General features: G+C 47.4%; 1 protein-coding gene across 3 annotated transcripts in view; it reads right to left on the bottom strand.

The window, feature by feature from the left end:
- The window catches only part of RABGAP1L (RAB GTPase activating protein 1 like), a 978,589-nt gene that overhangs the window by 802,503 nt on the left and 161,739 nt on the right, over window positions 1-14,347 (bottom strand). The window lies entirely within an intron of this gene.

Here is a 14,347-nt window from a genome sequence, read left to right as displayed (position 1 = left end):
TTCCCTTTAGCAGTTTGTCATATTCAGTAAAGAAAATGGCTTAAAGCCCATTCGTGAAAGCCTTCTGTTGATGGTTTGCTGTTTTAATTATTTTAATCTTCCAGGACAAACTGCAGATCAACCTCTCCACCTTCTACCTCTCTTGCTGCTTGTTGCCCCACCCCTTGCTGCTTCTGACTGGTACCTACTGCTGGCTATAGCCCCACCTGTTAACTGCCAATCAAGCACTCGGGTGACCTCACAAACCTACTTAAAACCGCACTTGCTATGACTCTCAAACTCTTGCTATGAGCCACCGGTGCACAACGAAAGAGCGTGAACAAGGAGCATCTGCCTATTCTTACCTCCAAACTTCCTTTCTATGGTTGCTTCATTTTTCTATTTCTCTCCCTATGGCTCCAATTCACTTTCTGCTCATTCTCACTCTACCCAATCTTACCTCCCTATCCCCCTCCACTCCACAAGCCATCACTATTCTTCTCCTTTTCATTCTCCAGCCATCTTATTATCTACTCTCAAGCTCAAACATTTTTCCCTTGCTTCCATTCATCCTTCTCCTTTCTCTAGGAGTACCTTCTGTCTTCATCATTGCTAACACACTTCCCCTTTGCTTTGACACACTCTCCTACTCCTTCTGCTCACTGTGGGTATATTAATCTCAATCCAGGCCCTCCATGCCATCTGCTTTCCCACATGTGTAACCGCTTCAACCTTATTCCTATCTTCTCCTTCCGTCCTCCTCTCTCCCTTTCTCATGTGCCCTGTGGAATGTTCACTCCGCCTCCAACAAATTATCCTACATTCATGACCTCTATCTTCCAATCCCTCCACCTGCTTACTGTAACCGAGACATAGATCCGCCATGAGGACTCTAACTGCTTTTTCTCTAATTTCTCCACCTCACGGCTCCCCATCTCTGACTATCATGTGATATCCTTCATAATTACAGTAGAGTATTGGTTAACAGGGTCTCAGTTAACCGGGACTTTCACACAATCGGCAAAAAAATCACCGGTGGAAAAAAAATGTCTTCCAAAGCACTAGCAGCAGCATCCTGAGCCACAAATCCTCTCTCCCTCAAGCCCTGAAATAACTACAAACACCCCTCCTACCCCGAAGCACCAGCATGGCAACGGTCCTGAGCCACAAAGCCCTCCTCTCTCCCTCCAGCCCCAAAGTGACAGAAGCAAGTGACGATCCTGAGCCGCAAACTCTCTCGTTCCGTCTCTCTTCCTTATCCTAAGCACAGCGGTCAGAAGGAGGCACATGCTGTTCATGGCCAGCCCCAGCAGGGCTTTTCCTCTAATTCGTCACTTCCAGCACATCAGAGGAAAGGCTCTACCAGGACTGGCCTGTTTTGAGGCTGCCTCCTGCTGACTGCTGTGCTTCAGGTAAGGAAGGGAGGGAAGGAGGGAGGCAGCAAGGGGGTTCATGCCACGGCTCAGGAACGCTGCCTGCTTCTGCTACTTTAGGGCTTGAGGGAGGGAGGAGGGCTTTGTGCCTCAGGACTTCTGCCGCTCTTGTGCTTTGGGGAGGGAGGTGGGGGAATTTGAGTGTGTGTTAGACTAGGTTTCTAACACACATTCAATTAACCAGAAAAACTGTTATCCGGTATCTACCAATCCCCATGTGTGCTGGATAACTGAGATTCTACTATACATACCTTCCCCCTCAGGCATGCCCAGTTATCACCAAGGTTTCAAAATCTTTGAGCCCTCGATCCTTCCACTTTACCATTTCACCTCTCCTCATCTCCACTATTCTATCCAAGTCTGTCGAAGAGGCTGACTTGTTGTACAACTATATTCTCTACTCTGCTCTGAACATCCTTGCTCCCCCCGTTTCCCATCTGTCAGGCACACCAGACTCTAGCCTTGGCTGACTCCCAATTTCCGCTACCTACATTCCTGTACCTGTGCCACCAAGCGCCTTTGGCTTAAATCTTGTACACATGCCAACTTCCTCCTTTTATTCTGCTCTTACACTGGCCAAGTAGGACTACTACATCCACTTAACTCTTTCTTCCAATCTCCGAACTCTCATTTACTACGAACATCCAACAGACTGTGAAAGCTTATCATTTCTATCTCAGCTTTTTGAGCTAGCCTTCAGCTCTTAACCCTACTCCCCTCTGCTCAACACCCAACCATTAGCTTACCACCCCCGCTAACTGTATCCCCTAATAGTAGTAGTAGTAATAATAATAAAAATGCAGTGGGCTGAGATCATGTTGAATGGAGTTAAGTTCCCACTGTGGATCCATATGACCTTGGGCAAGTCAGCTACCCTTCAGGTACAAAACGTTGATTGTGAGCCCACCAGGGACAGAAGAAGTACATGCAAAGAATGTGTACAGTGCTAGTATGTCTAGTAGCGCTATAGAATTGATTAGTAGTAGTAGATTTGTTTATTCTATATTTTGTACATTTTTATTATTGTATATGTTTAACTGCAACTAGAATGGTAGAATAGTACATGACAGAAATTGTTTAAATAAATAAAATAAAGCAATGGCTAATGTTATAAATGGAGACACCTTGTCAATATAAGTGTCAATATAAGTATATTGTAATTCAAAAAAGTGATTCTTCAACCTCTGTCAGAACAGTGGAAATAATGTATACTAAATGGGACTGAAATTCTTTTGACCAGCAGAATATAATCACCAGGGGGCCCTTTTACTAAACTGCAGTAAGCCATAATGTATGCTTACAGAAAGTTAAATTCCACCAACACGGATGTGCCCAGGTATCCATGGTAGTTTTAGAATCAACGTGTACTACCCACATGCTAAAAAATAAGCTTTATTTTTTAGCATGGGGGGGAGTATGTTCGGAGGCAGCGAGTAGGCATATCCCACACTAATCGGTTAGCACAGCTACATCACTGCATGCTAACCTACTGGTGTATGCTTTGCACATAAGCCTTTACCACCTAGTAAATAGGTTGTAGTAAAGGCTCAGTATAATGGCCATGCACAAATTTCTCAATTAGCACATGGCCATTAGCAGGAAAAGCACAGTTACTTACCGTAACAGGTGTTATCCAGGGACAGCAGGCATATATTCTCACATATGGGTGACGTCATCTACGGAGCCCCAGCGCGGACAGCTTTTCAAGCAAACTTGATTGAAGTTTCAAGTTTGCACACTGCACCACGCATGTGCTAGCCTTCTCGCCCACTAGAGGGCGCATCCCCACTTCGTGGTCCTCAGTTCTATATCCAGCAAAGAAGCCATCCCCGGGGAGGTGGGCGGGTTGTGAGAATATATGCCTGCTGTCCCTGGATAACACCTGTTACGGTAAGTAACTGTGCTTTATCCCAGGACAAGCAGGCATGATATTCTCACATATGGGTAACCTCCAAGCCAACCAAAAAAGGGCAGGTGGGAGGATGGCAATTTAGGAAAACAGGTTACGTAACACCGACTGGCCAAACCGGCCGTCGCTTCTGGACAAAGTGTCCAGACAGTAGTGAGAGGTGAACTTATGAACCGAAGACCAAGTGGCAGTTTTACATATGTCCTCCATAGGCGTGGATCGGAGGAAAGCAACCGAAGCTGCCATCGCTCGGACCTTATGCCCCGTGACTCGACCCGAGAGCGGGAGACCAGCCTGAGCGTAGCAAAAGGAAATACAAGCAGCTAACCAGTTGGACAAGGTGCGCTTGGAAACAGGGTGTCCTACCCGATTAGGATCAAAGGACAAAAACAATTGAGGAACCTTCCGATGAGACTTGGTACGTTGGAGATAAAAGGCCAACGCCCTCTTACAGTCAAGCGTGTGAAGCGCCGCCTCACCAGGATGAGAGTGGGGCTTCGGAAAAAATACCGGAAGAACAATGGACTGATTGAGGTGGAAATCAGACACAACCTTAGGCAAAAATTTAGGATGGGTGCGAAGAACCACCTTGTCATGATGAAACACAGTGAAAGGAGGATCCGCAACCAAAGACTGCAGCTCGCTAATCCGACGAGCGGACGTGAGCTCAATCAAAAAGACTACTTTCCAAGTTAGAAACTTAAGATGAGATTTGTCGATAGGCTCAAAAGGCGGCTTCATCAGTTGAGCTAAGACCACATTAAGATCCCAAATTACAGGAGGAGGTTTCAGAGGAGGATGGACATTCACAAGACCCCTCATGAAACGAGAAACCAGAGGATGAAGAGAGAGGGAACGACCCTCGAGATGTCGATGGAATGCCGCAATGGCACTGAGATGCACTCGAATGGAAGTCGTCTTCAGACCAGAATTCGACAGATGCAACAGATATTCCAGCACCGAAGACACGGGAACCGAACTCGGGTCCAGATGGTTCGAGGAGCACCAGGATGAAAATCTGGTCCACTTCTGGGAATAACAAAGCCTAGTCGAGACTTTTCGCGAGGCCTCCAAAATCTCCCTCACTGACTGAGAAACAGGAACCGAAGTCAAGGGGAAAGGAACCAAGCGGTCAGATGTAAAGACTGAAGATTGGGATGTAACAGCGAACCCCGACTCTGAGACAGCAGAGAGGGAAAGACAGGCAGAAGCAGAGGTTCCCTGACACTGAGTTGAAGAAGCAGGGAAAACCAGTGCTGTCTGGGCCAACGAGGCGCAATGAGAATCATAGTGGCTCCGGTCGATTTGAGATGCACCAGCGTTCTCAAGATCAGAGGAAAAGGAGGGAACGCATAAAGGAACCTCCCCTCCCAGTCGAGAAGAAAGGCATCGGCCTCGAGACGGTCCCGGGAGTACATCCGAGAACAGTAGAGGGGCAGTTTGTGAGTCTCCGGTGAGGCAAACAGATCCACCTGAGGAGTCCCCCAGCGGTCGAAGACCTCGCGTAGAACCCGGGAGTTCAGCGACCACTCGTGCGGCTGGAGAAGACGACTGAGTTTGTCTGCCAGACAGTTCCTCTCTCCCTGAATGTAAACCGCACGCAGGAATATGTTCTGAGAGATTGCCCATTCCCAAAGGCGCAGGGCTTCCTGGCACAGAGGCCAAGAGCCCGTCCCCCCTTGCTTGTTTACATAATACATGGCCACCTGGTTGTCCATCCTTACGAGCACTACTTGATCGTGTAGGAGGTGACAGAAAGCTCGAGCAGCCAGGAAAATGGCACGAAGCTCCAACACATTGATGTGACAAAGACGGTCCTCGGCCGACCATAGACCCTGCGTTTGAAGACCGTCGAGATGTGCCCCCCACGCATACTCCGAAGAGTCTGTGGTCAGGACTTTGCGATGCGGAGGAACGCGAAAGAGCAAACCCCCGGAAAGATTGGAAGAGTTGGTCCACCAACGGAGCGAGCGTCTCAAAGAAGGAGTCACCGTTATTGGACGAGATATTGGGTCGCGATCCTGACGCCACTGCGAGGCCAAAGTCCACTGAGGAAGCCTCAGATGCAATCGGGCGAACGGCGTCACCTGGACCGTCGATGCCATGTGGCCCAGAAGAACCATCATGCGCTGAGCCGATACAACAGGCATCAGCGAGACCTGACGACTCAATCAAAGCAGGGCCTCCAACCGTGGAGGGGGGAGGAACGCACGGAGGAGAACCGTGTCCAGCACAGCTCCTATAAACTGGAGGGATTGAGTCGGGCACAAGTGAGACTTGGGAAAGTTCACTTCGAACCCTAGACCCTGAAGAAGTGAGATAGTCTGTTGGATCGCTGAAATAACTCCCTCCCTGGTCGGGGCCTTGATCAGCCAATCGTCCAGGTAGGGAAAGACCTGCAGCCCCCGCGAGCGCAGGGCAGCCGCGACCACCACCATACACTTTGTGAACACTCGAGGGGACGAGGCCAGGCCGAAAGGGAGGACCCGGTACTGGAGGTGTATCTCTCCCACTTGGAATCTTAAGAACTTGCGAAAAGCGGGATGCACCGGAACATGGGTATACGCTTCCTTCAAGTCCAGGGAGCACATCCAATCCCCCTCCTCCAGCAGAGGATATAAAATCGGAAGCGATAACATACGGAACTTCTCCCGGACCAGGAACTTGTTGAGCTTCCGGAGGTCTAAAATGGGGCGCAAGTCCCCAGTCTTCTTTGGGACCAAAAAGTAACGGGAGTAAAACCCCCGGCCCCTCTGGTCGCGAGGCACCAATTCGACTGCCCGGAGGCTCAACAAGGCCCTGGCTTCGTCCTGGAGAAGGGCCAACTGGCTCCGATTGGGCGGGCAAGCCCCGGGTGGCATGTCTGGAGGCTGCCCGGCAAAGTTGAGTGAATAGCCCTCTGAGACGGTCCGGAGCACCCATGCGTCGGACGTGATTTCTGTCCAAGCCCTGGAAAAAAACCTGAGTCGACCCCCGATGGGGAGAGGGTGCGGCGAATTTGCGATGGGGGCCCGCCCCCAACCGCCCATCCCGTCAAAAGGACGGAGCAGGCTTGGACGCTCCCTGCGTAGCGGGCTTGGAAGGGCCTCCCCTGCCCTGTTGGGGTGGACGGCGGGGAGGAGGTCTCGAAAAGGCCGGCGTCGTTTTCTGGGGGTACCGCCTAGGGGGCTGCCGAAAAGCCCTTTGCGGCGTGGCCTTAGGCTTGGGGCGCACCAGGGAGGCTAGGGAGCGCTCTTGGTCCGAAAGCCTCTTGGTCGCCGCCTCCAAGGAGTCGTCGAACAACTCCGACCCCACGCAGGGCAAATTCGCCAAGCGCTCCTGCAGATTGGGGTCCATCTCGAGGGTACGGAGCCACGCCAGCCGGCGCATAGCCACCGCACAGGCAGATACCCTCGAGGCGAGTTCAAATGCGTCGTATACCACATGGAATAGGTATAGGCGCAGTTGGGAAAGATTCGACATAAAGGTGTCGAAGCGAACCCTATGGGAGTCCGGGATCACCTCCTGGAAGCCGGGAAGGTCCTTCACCATAGCCCGTAAGTATGACGAATACGAGAAGGCGTAATTAAGGACCCTCGTCGCCATCAGAGAATTTGCATAGAGGCGACGGCCAAATTTATCGAGGGTCCGACCCTCCCTCCCAGGAGGGACCGCAGCAGACACCCTTGAAGGTTGCGACCTCTTAAGCGCAGACTCCACCAGGAGCGATTGGTGCAAGAGTTGCCCCTTGTCAAATCCCTTAGGAGGAATAGTCCGGTATTTTGATTCCATCTTGGTGGGCACTACCGCGACTGTAAGAGGGGCTTCCAAATTCCGTAGAAAGGTCTGATGGAGGACCTTGTTCAGCGGGAGGCGGGGGGATTCCCGTGGGGGAGTAGGAAGATCCTGCTCCTCCAAAAATTCTTTAGTATAATGGGAACCCGCCAACAGGTCCACCCCCAAAGCCCTCGCCATATCATGCACGAACTTTGAAAAAGAAGAAGTTCTTGCAGGCGGGGAGGGTGTCCGAGATCTCCCCGCCGAGCCGAAGGGAGAGGCCTCGAGGGAGTACCTCGGCTCCCTACCGGATCCCGATCCCCACGAGGCACGGTCCCGTGACCTCGAAGGGGTCGGGGAGCGAGCCCACCTGGAAGAACCCCTGGGGGAACCCCCCGGGGTGCGGGGAATCGAGGCCCGTCCCTTCCGCCCCGGCGAGGAGGCACGGGAACTCTGCCCGATCGGGGACCACAAAAGAGTTGGGTTATCCAGGCGGAGTTCCTCGACCCGTAAGGTCTCGCCCCCGGACGGCGTCGACCGACCGCGCCTCCGAGGCGAGGCCCGAGACCGCTTGGCCTTTTTCGGCCGGCGCCTCGCCCGAGGCTTGCCCGAAGGCGAGGAACCCCGCGAGGACCTCGAGGACGAGGTAGACGAGATCCTTCGCACCCGGCGCAGCTTGTCCCGGGACTGCACTCTACACTCAGGCTGTCCCATCAAGGTCGGGTCCAAGGGGAACGCCGAGGCCGAGGCCGAGGGTGCCTCGGGAGCCGAAGCCCCGGTACCCGAGGCCGAGGTCGCCACCTGCGGGGCCGCCGAGACCGAAGCAGTCGAGGCCGAAGCCTGCTGCAGGTGCTCAATGGCCCCGGACAGCTCCGAGGCGATTAACGCCCGGAGCAAGTCCTGGAATGCCGGGATCGACAGCCCCGGCGGCAACACCTGTCGATGCTCCTCAGAGGGCGACCTCGGTCTCGAGTATTCCCTCGGGGCTATCGACTTAGACACCTTGGGCTGGGCGGAGGCCGACCCCCCCCCCCGCCGTCGAAGAGCCCGAGGATGGCTTCCTGGTTGATCCTGGAGCTGAGGAGGGAAGTGGAGACTTACCCGAGGCCTGTTTGGACGAGGCAACCGGCTTCAAGGGCAGCGAAGGTGGAGCAGAGGGACCCGATGCCGAGGTCGAGGCCGAGGTCGAGGCCGGGGCCGAAGCCGAGGCCGAACTCGAGGCCTTCCCCGTCGGGGTCTCGATGGCGAAAAGTTCCGCCATGCGGGCCTTGCGGCGTGTGAGAGCCCTTTTCTGGAAGGTGGCACACTTAGCACACGATGTTGTCGGGTGTTGGGGCCCCAAGCACCTTAAACAGCACCTGTGAGGGTCTGTGATCGACAAAAGTCGGTCACACCGACCACACTTTTTAAATCCCGTTACGGGCCGGGACATGGGCCCAAAACGAGGCCGGGAACAGACGAGGTTCCTCGGCCACGGCTACCGGGAGCCCCCGGAGCGATCGGAAAAAACACTTTTTTTTTTTTTTGAAAAACGAAGAAAACAAGGAAAGAAACAGTAGAAAACGCAGTGACCGCGTCGAAAATCCGTACACAGCCGCGGCGACAGAAGGCAAACACGAGCACAATTTTCCACAGGGCTTCTGGCTCCGCGGATGAAATTGAACTGAGGACCACGAGGTGGGGATGCGCCCTCTAGTGGGCGAGAAGGCTAGCACATGCGTGGTGCAGTGTGCAAACTTGAAACTTCAATCAAGTTTGCTTGAAAAGCTGTCCGCGCTGGGGCTCCGTAGATGACGTCACCCATATGTGAGAATATCATGCCTGCTTGTCCTGGGACAATATGGGTAGTGTAGTAATTTTACAGCTATGCTAAAAGTGGCCTTAATGCAGTGGTCTCAAACTCGCAGCCCGCCAGGTACTATTTTGAGGCCCTCGGTATGTTTATCATAATCACAAAAGTAAAATAAAACAGTTTCTTGATCATATGTCTCTTTAGCTATAAATTACAATATTATTATTAAGACTTAGCCAAAAGGAAAGATTTATAAACTATAGAGTTTTGCCTCATGCAAAATTATCATTTCTTTAATAAGACATTAACTATTTTTTTCTGAGGCTCTCCAAGTTCCTTCAAATCCAAAATGTGGCCCTGCAAAGGGTTTGAGACCACTGTCTTAGTACATGGGAAACCCACATGCTAAACATAGCTTAGTAAAAAGGCCCCGCTTTTGCAGTACATAGACCCTCACATATCAAAATAGAGCTGCTACTAAGAAAGGGTCTTATATTAATTTGTGCTCCAAAAAACGCACTAGGGCTTATTTTTGGGAAATAACCCCAATTCTTCCTCTTTCCTTTCTCTCTCACCTCCATGCAGCATCTTTCCTCGCCTCTCTCCCATCGCCTTGTGCAGCAGCTCCGAGGCCTCTAAAAACAGCGGCAGCGCTCTGAACGGGCTGCTTCACAGCCTTGCCCTGCCTGGGTTGGGCCTTCCCTCTGCAGTGTCTTTCTATCCCTCCCTCCCTCTGTGCAGTGGAACCCCACCGGCCCTCCCACCGTGAGCCTGACATACCTCCACTCCGAAGCCTCTAAAACAAAGCAACGGAGGCAGTGCTCTAAATGGGCTGCTTTGTGGCCTTCCCTGCCAGAGGCCTTCCCTCTGCCTCATCACTGATGACATTATCATTGATGCGGCAGAGGGAAGAACCTGGTGGAGAAGGCTGCGAAGCAGCCCATTTAGAGCGCTGCCGCCGATGTTGTTGTGGAGGCTTCAAAGTGGAGGTATGTCAAGCTCACGGTGGGAGGGCCAGTGGGGTTCCGCTGCATAGAGGAATGGGAGGGAGGGACAGAAAGAAAGACACAGCAGAAGGAAGGCCTTTCCCAGCGGGGACGACTGCGAAGCAGCCCGTTCAGAATGCTGCCACTGTTTTTGGAGGCCTTGGAGCTGCTGCACAAGGGAGAGGAAAGATGCTGCACATAGGGAAGAGAGAAAGGAAAAAGGAAGAATTAGGGTGGAGGAGAGGAAGGGAGAAATGACTAGCAAATCAGGCAGCACTAGTGTCAGGGATGGAGTCGGAGAGTGTCGGGGTGGCTTCGGTGGTTGATCTTAACTAGGGCTTATTTTGGGGGTATGGCTTATATTAGGAGCATCTTTAAAAATCATATTAGGGCTTATTTTCAGGGTAGGTCTTATTTTCAGGGAAACACAGTATTTGGGTGTTTGCCAGGTACTTGTGACTTGGATTGGCCTCCGTGAAGACGGGATACTGGGCTAGATGGACCACTGGTCTAACCCAGTACGGCTATTCTTATGTTCTTATGTAATAATGGTATACCCATGCAAGTATCTCAATGATAAATTAAAATGAATCTGAGTTGTTTGTATCTGCGTGCAAACCAACAATGGAAAAGTAAGTCAACATTTGTATCTATTAACCAAAAAATTCCAGCCTACAAAGCCAATGGCAGAGGACAGAATCTATATCTGATATGGGAAACTTAGACTGGGCATGAAAAGAACATTGATATACAATATACAGTATAGTGATATACAGTAGAAGGGTATCATAATAATACCTGCTTACAATATAGATAAAACTACCTAGTGTTATTAAGATTGCAATCTCAAAATTTGGGAGTTATTACTTATATTGCTGGATGTTATAATCAAATTAATGTCTAAAATCTCAGCTTTATTGATATATTTTCATTAAAATACTTTTTTTCCTTTTATAATTTAATAAAGTGCTCAGTGAAATAATTCATGCATTGGTAACTTGCTACAGCGGTTAATCTTAGGCCATCTTGATCTTCATTGCCTTTTACCAACCCATAAATAAGTAACACACTTGTTTATAGTCTCTCTTTAGGTTGGATTTTGTCCATAACCACTGGATAAATTATAAAAGTGAACTTGTGCAAAAGTGCTGTAGTGCTGTAAACTTGACTCCTTTAAGTTTCAATTACCCCCCAAGATGGCCTAAGATTAACTGCTGTAGCAAGTTACCAATGCATGAATTATTTCACTGAGCACTTTATTAAATTATAAAAGGAAAAAAAGTATTTTAATGAAAATATATCAATAAAGCTGAGATTTTAGACATTAATTAAGATTGCAATGTCACTGAACTTAAAAAATATACAAGAATTTTTCCAAAATGATCCAATTCTAATGTTGCTGAAATATCTCCGAGATAATGCCCTTTCCCTTCCCTGTCTACAAATAATACGTAACCCAAATTTGTTGTAAATAAGTGTTCCACTGTACTGTACTTTCCAAAGGGTTTTGTATGAAAATCTGTGTTGTTAATGCTGAAAGCTTTCTATATTTAGGTGCAGACAAAAACACTTATCTTCCCAATGCAAAACCTAGTATATCTTTCGAGAAACACTTTTCAAAGGGCTTTGAAACATCTCCATTAAAATGTAAATTCTGACAAATCCACAAATGCTTGCCTTTCAGAGCAGAATTTAAATCAGTGCTTCAGGAGGCCTGGATAGACAAAAGCCTAGTTACAAGGACAAAACTTCAATGCTCTTTTCAGCAGGATTACAGTATTTCTTAACAAAATTAAAGTGCAATGATGCATATACTTTCTCTCTCTCAAGACAGGCTACATCTGCTTAGTTCGACAGCTCTGGCCAAGCATATTTGTGGTCTTCAAAATCCCCAGCCAAATAAATTCATTTATCATTTATTATGTGCTAAAACTGGATATTACAATCTGCACACAATTCCTGTGGGAACTTAGTCTCACCTCTCAAATTCTTCATCTAACAGCTTCAAGCCAAAGGCAAGTCTAAACTAGAGCCAACCCATCTACATCACGATCTACAAATTGGCCATATTTTCTGGCAGGTTTAACATAGCATAATGCCCTCTACTGTAACATGATGAGAATTGCTTGTCTCTCATGAGACTGACAGTTCCCAGTTAATAGAAAACAACACAAATAATCTGTAATTTATTGCATTAAATTGTTATTTAACAATTGGCATCATTACAATAATTTGAACAGAAGAAGGGTGGGAAGGAGGTAGGTTGTTAAGATACTAGTGTGAAAGATAGAAAAAAAAAGGATAATTTAAAACGGTGTCTATAGATTCTGGCACTGAATGGATCCCAGCAGCTGTGAATTCAGTAACAATGGACACCAGTCACTGATGCTGACAAGTACAAAATCTGTACAAATCAGTTAAACAGCAGACTACAAAAAGGCCCTACCAGTCAAGGATATGGATTATTTTATTTTTTTTAATTATTTATCATTTTATTAAACAAATTATCAAGAATAACTTCTTGTACAGTGTATGATCAAGACAACCAACTAATACACAATGAAGAAACTAAAATAATAATATGAAAATAATTCTTCTGCTTAATCAATTTTAAAGTCCCATACAGAGGATCCAAGATGGTAATCTTAGTGAAAGTATATATATAAAAAATAAGTATATAAATTTTATCAATAAGGCAGCTAGCTGAAAGTGGTTCACAGGGGCAGGGATATGGATTATTATCCACAATGCAAAGAAAGGAGCAGATCAGAAAAGAAACAAACAAATCTGAAGCCAGTCTTTTCCTTCTGGGTAAAGGATTACTGAGCTCTCTCTTTTCTGGGCATAAGTCAATTTTGCAGCACTATCTTTAATGATAATGGGCTCACTTGGCACATATGTCATTTATACAATGATCATCTTAAGAGACAAATTTGAAATAAGGAAATATTGTAAATTCGTGGAAAAAGTGGGGTAAGAAAGGGTAAGGAGACTGGGTATTACAAGAGGTTATAAGATTACAAACCTCTTGTGCTAAAGAATATGTGGATTTAGTGAGGGGGGGTGAGGTGAATTGAGAGGAAAAAGATATGATTAAGAAGATTAAGATATCAACTCCCAGAATCTTACATATTTGTAACATTATATAACAGTTCTAAAGAGAAGTTTTCAGTTTTTCCTTTTTTCTTCTTCCCTTTGCTCCTGAGTCTTCATTGGCTCCTGGTTTATCTTAGAATTCAATTCAAATGTGCCTGCATCTCTTTCAAAATTTTATATGACATTTTTATTTCCTTCGTTCCCTTATTATGAGAATGCTTACAGATTTTCCTTTGCAAGAGGCATCCAACAATTCAAACTCTCCCTTCCTTCTAGAAAAGGAATTAAAGGAATTAAGATCTTCAGTCAATCTCTGGCTTTTAAACTTTCTCAACTATGGCATGAACTCCCCTTAATTCTGAGGAGCCCCAGTTCTTTCCAATATTTCCATAAATTTCAAAAAAAAAACCAAACATTTATTTTTGCTAAATATTTTGAAAACTAATCTCTTTGAAACTTTTGCTATTACTTTCTTTAGTTTTTATTTAATCATTGTAAACTTTTGTTAGTTTTTATCTAATTGTTGTAAACCGAGTCGAGTTTCCTTAGGTTGATGACCCAGTATATAAAGTTAAGCTTTAGTTTAGTTTAGATAACTATTATATGAGTGATAAGAGGTGCAGTGTAAGGAGGGGGGTAGCTTAGTAAAAATATTAATTTGAAAATGTACCTTTTTTGCAGATTTTTTCGAGGCTATACCTCACTTAATTGGATTAATTTCTAGTTGTGGGGATGGATGCGGAGCAGGATATTATGGGATAGGATTGTGGGCAAATTGTGAACAACTTGGCTGAATGTGCAGTTCAAAAATTCCTTTGTGCAGTTCAATAAAAATTATTTGAATGTAAATGAAAAAAATACAACAACAAAAAAAAAAAAGCTCAGAAGCCATGCCAAACATTCTGGCTTCATATTTCAGAATTATAAAGGATATGTCATATTTAAAAGTACTTGTCTCCCCCTCCCCACTTTTATTGACAGAAAGTCATGATGATCTCAGAAAGCACAGTTACTTACCGTAACAGGTGTTATCCAGGGACAGCAGGCAGATATTCTTGACTGATGGGTGACGGCACCGACGGAGCCCCAGTACGGACAATTTTAGAGTGATTGCACTCTAAGAACTTAGAAAGTTCTAGTTAGACCGCACCACACGTGCGCGAGTGCCTTCCCGCCCGACGGAGGCGCGTGGTCCCCAGTTAAGATAAGCCTGCTAAGAAGCCATCCCGGGGAGGTGGGTGGGACGCAAGAATATCTGCCTGCTGTCCCTGGATAACACCTGTTACGGTAAGTAACTGTGCTTTATCCCAGGACAAGCAGGCAGCATATTCTTGACTGATGGGTGACCTCCAAGCTAACAAAAAGAGGGATGGAGGGAAGGTTGGCCGCTATGAAA

Source organism: Geotrypetes seraphini, chromosome 12 (genome assembly GCF_902459505.1).
Source record: "Geotrypetes seraphini chromosome 12, aGeoSer1.1, whole genome shotgun sequence".
Lineage (NCBI taxonomy): Eukaryota > Metazoa > Chordata > Amphibia > Gymnophiona > Dermophiidae > Geotrypetes > Geotrypetes seraphini.
Note: the sequence above shows the minus strand (reverse complement) of the source record. Positions and strands in the feature narration are given on the sequence as shown.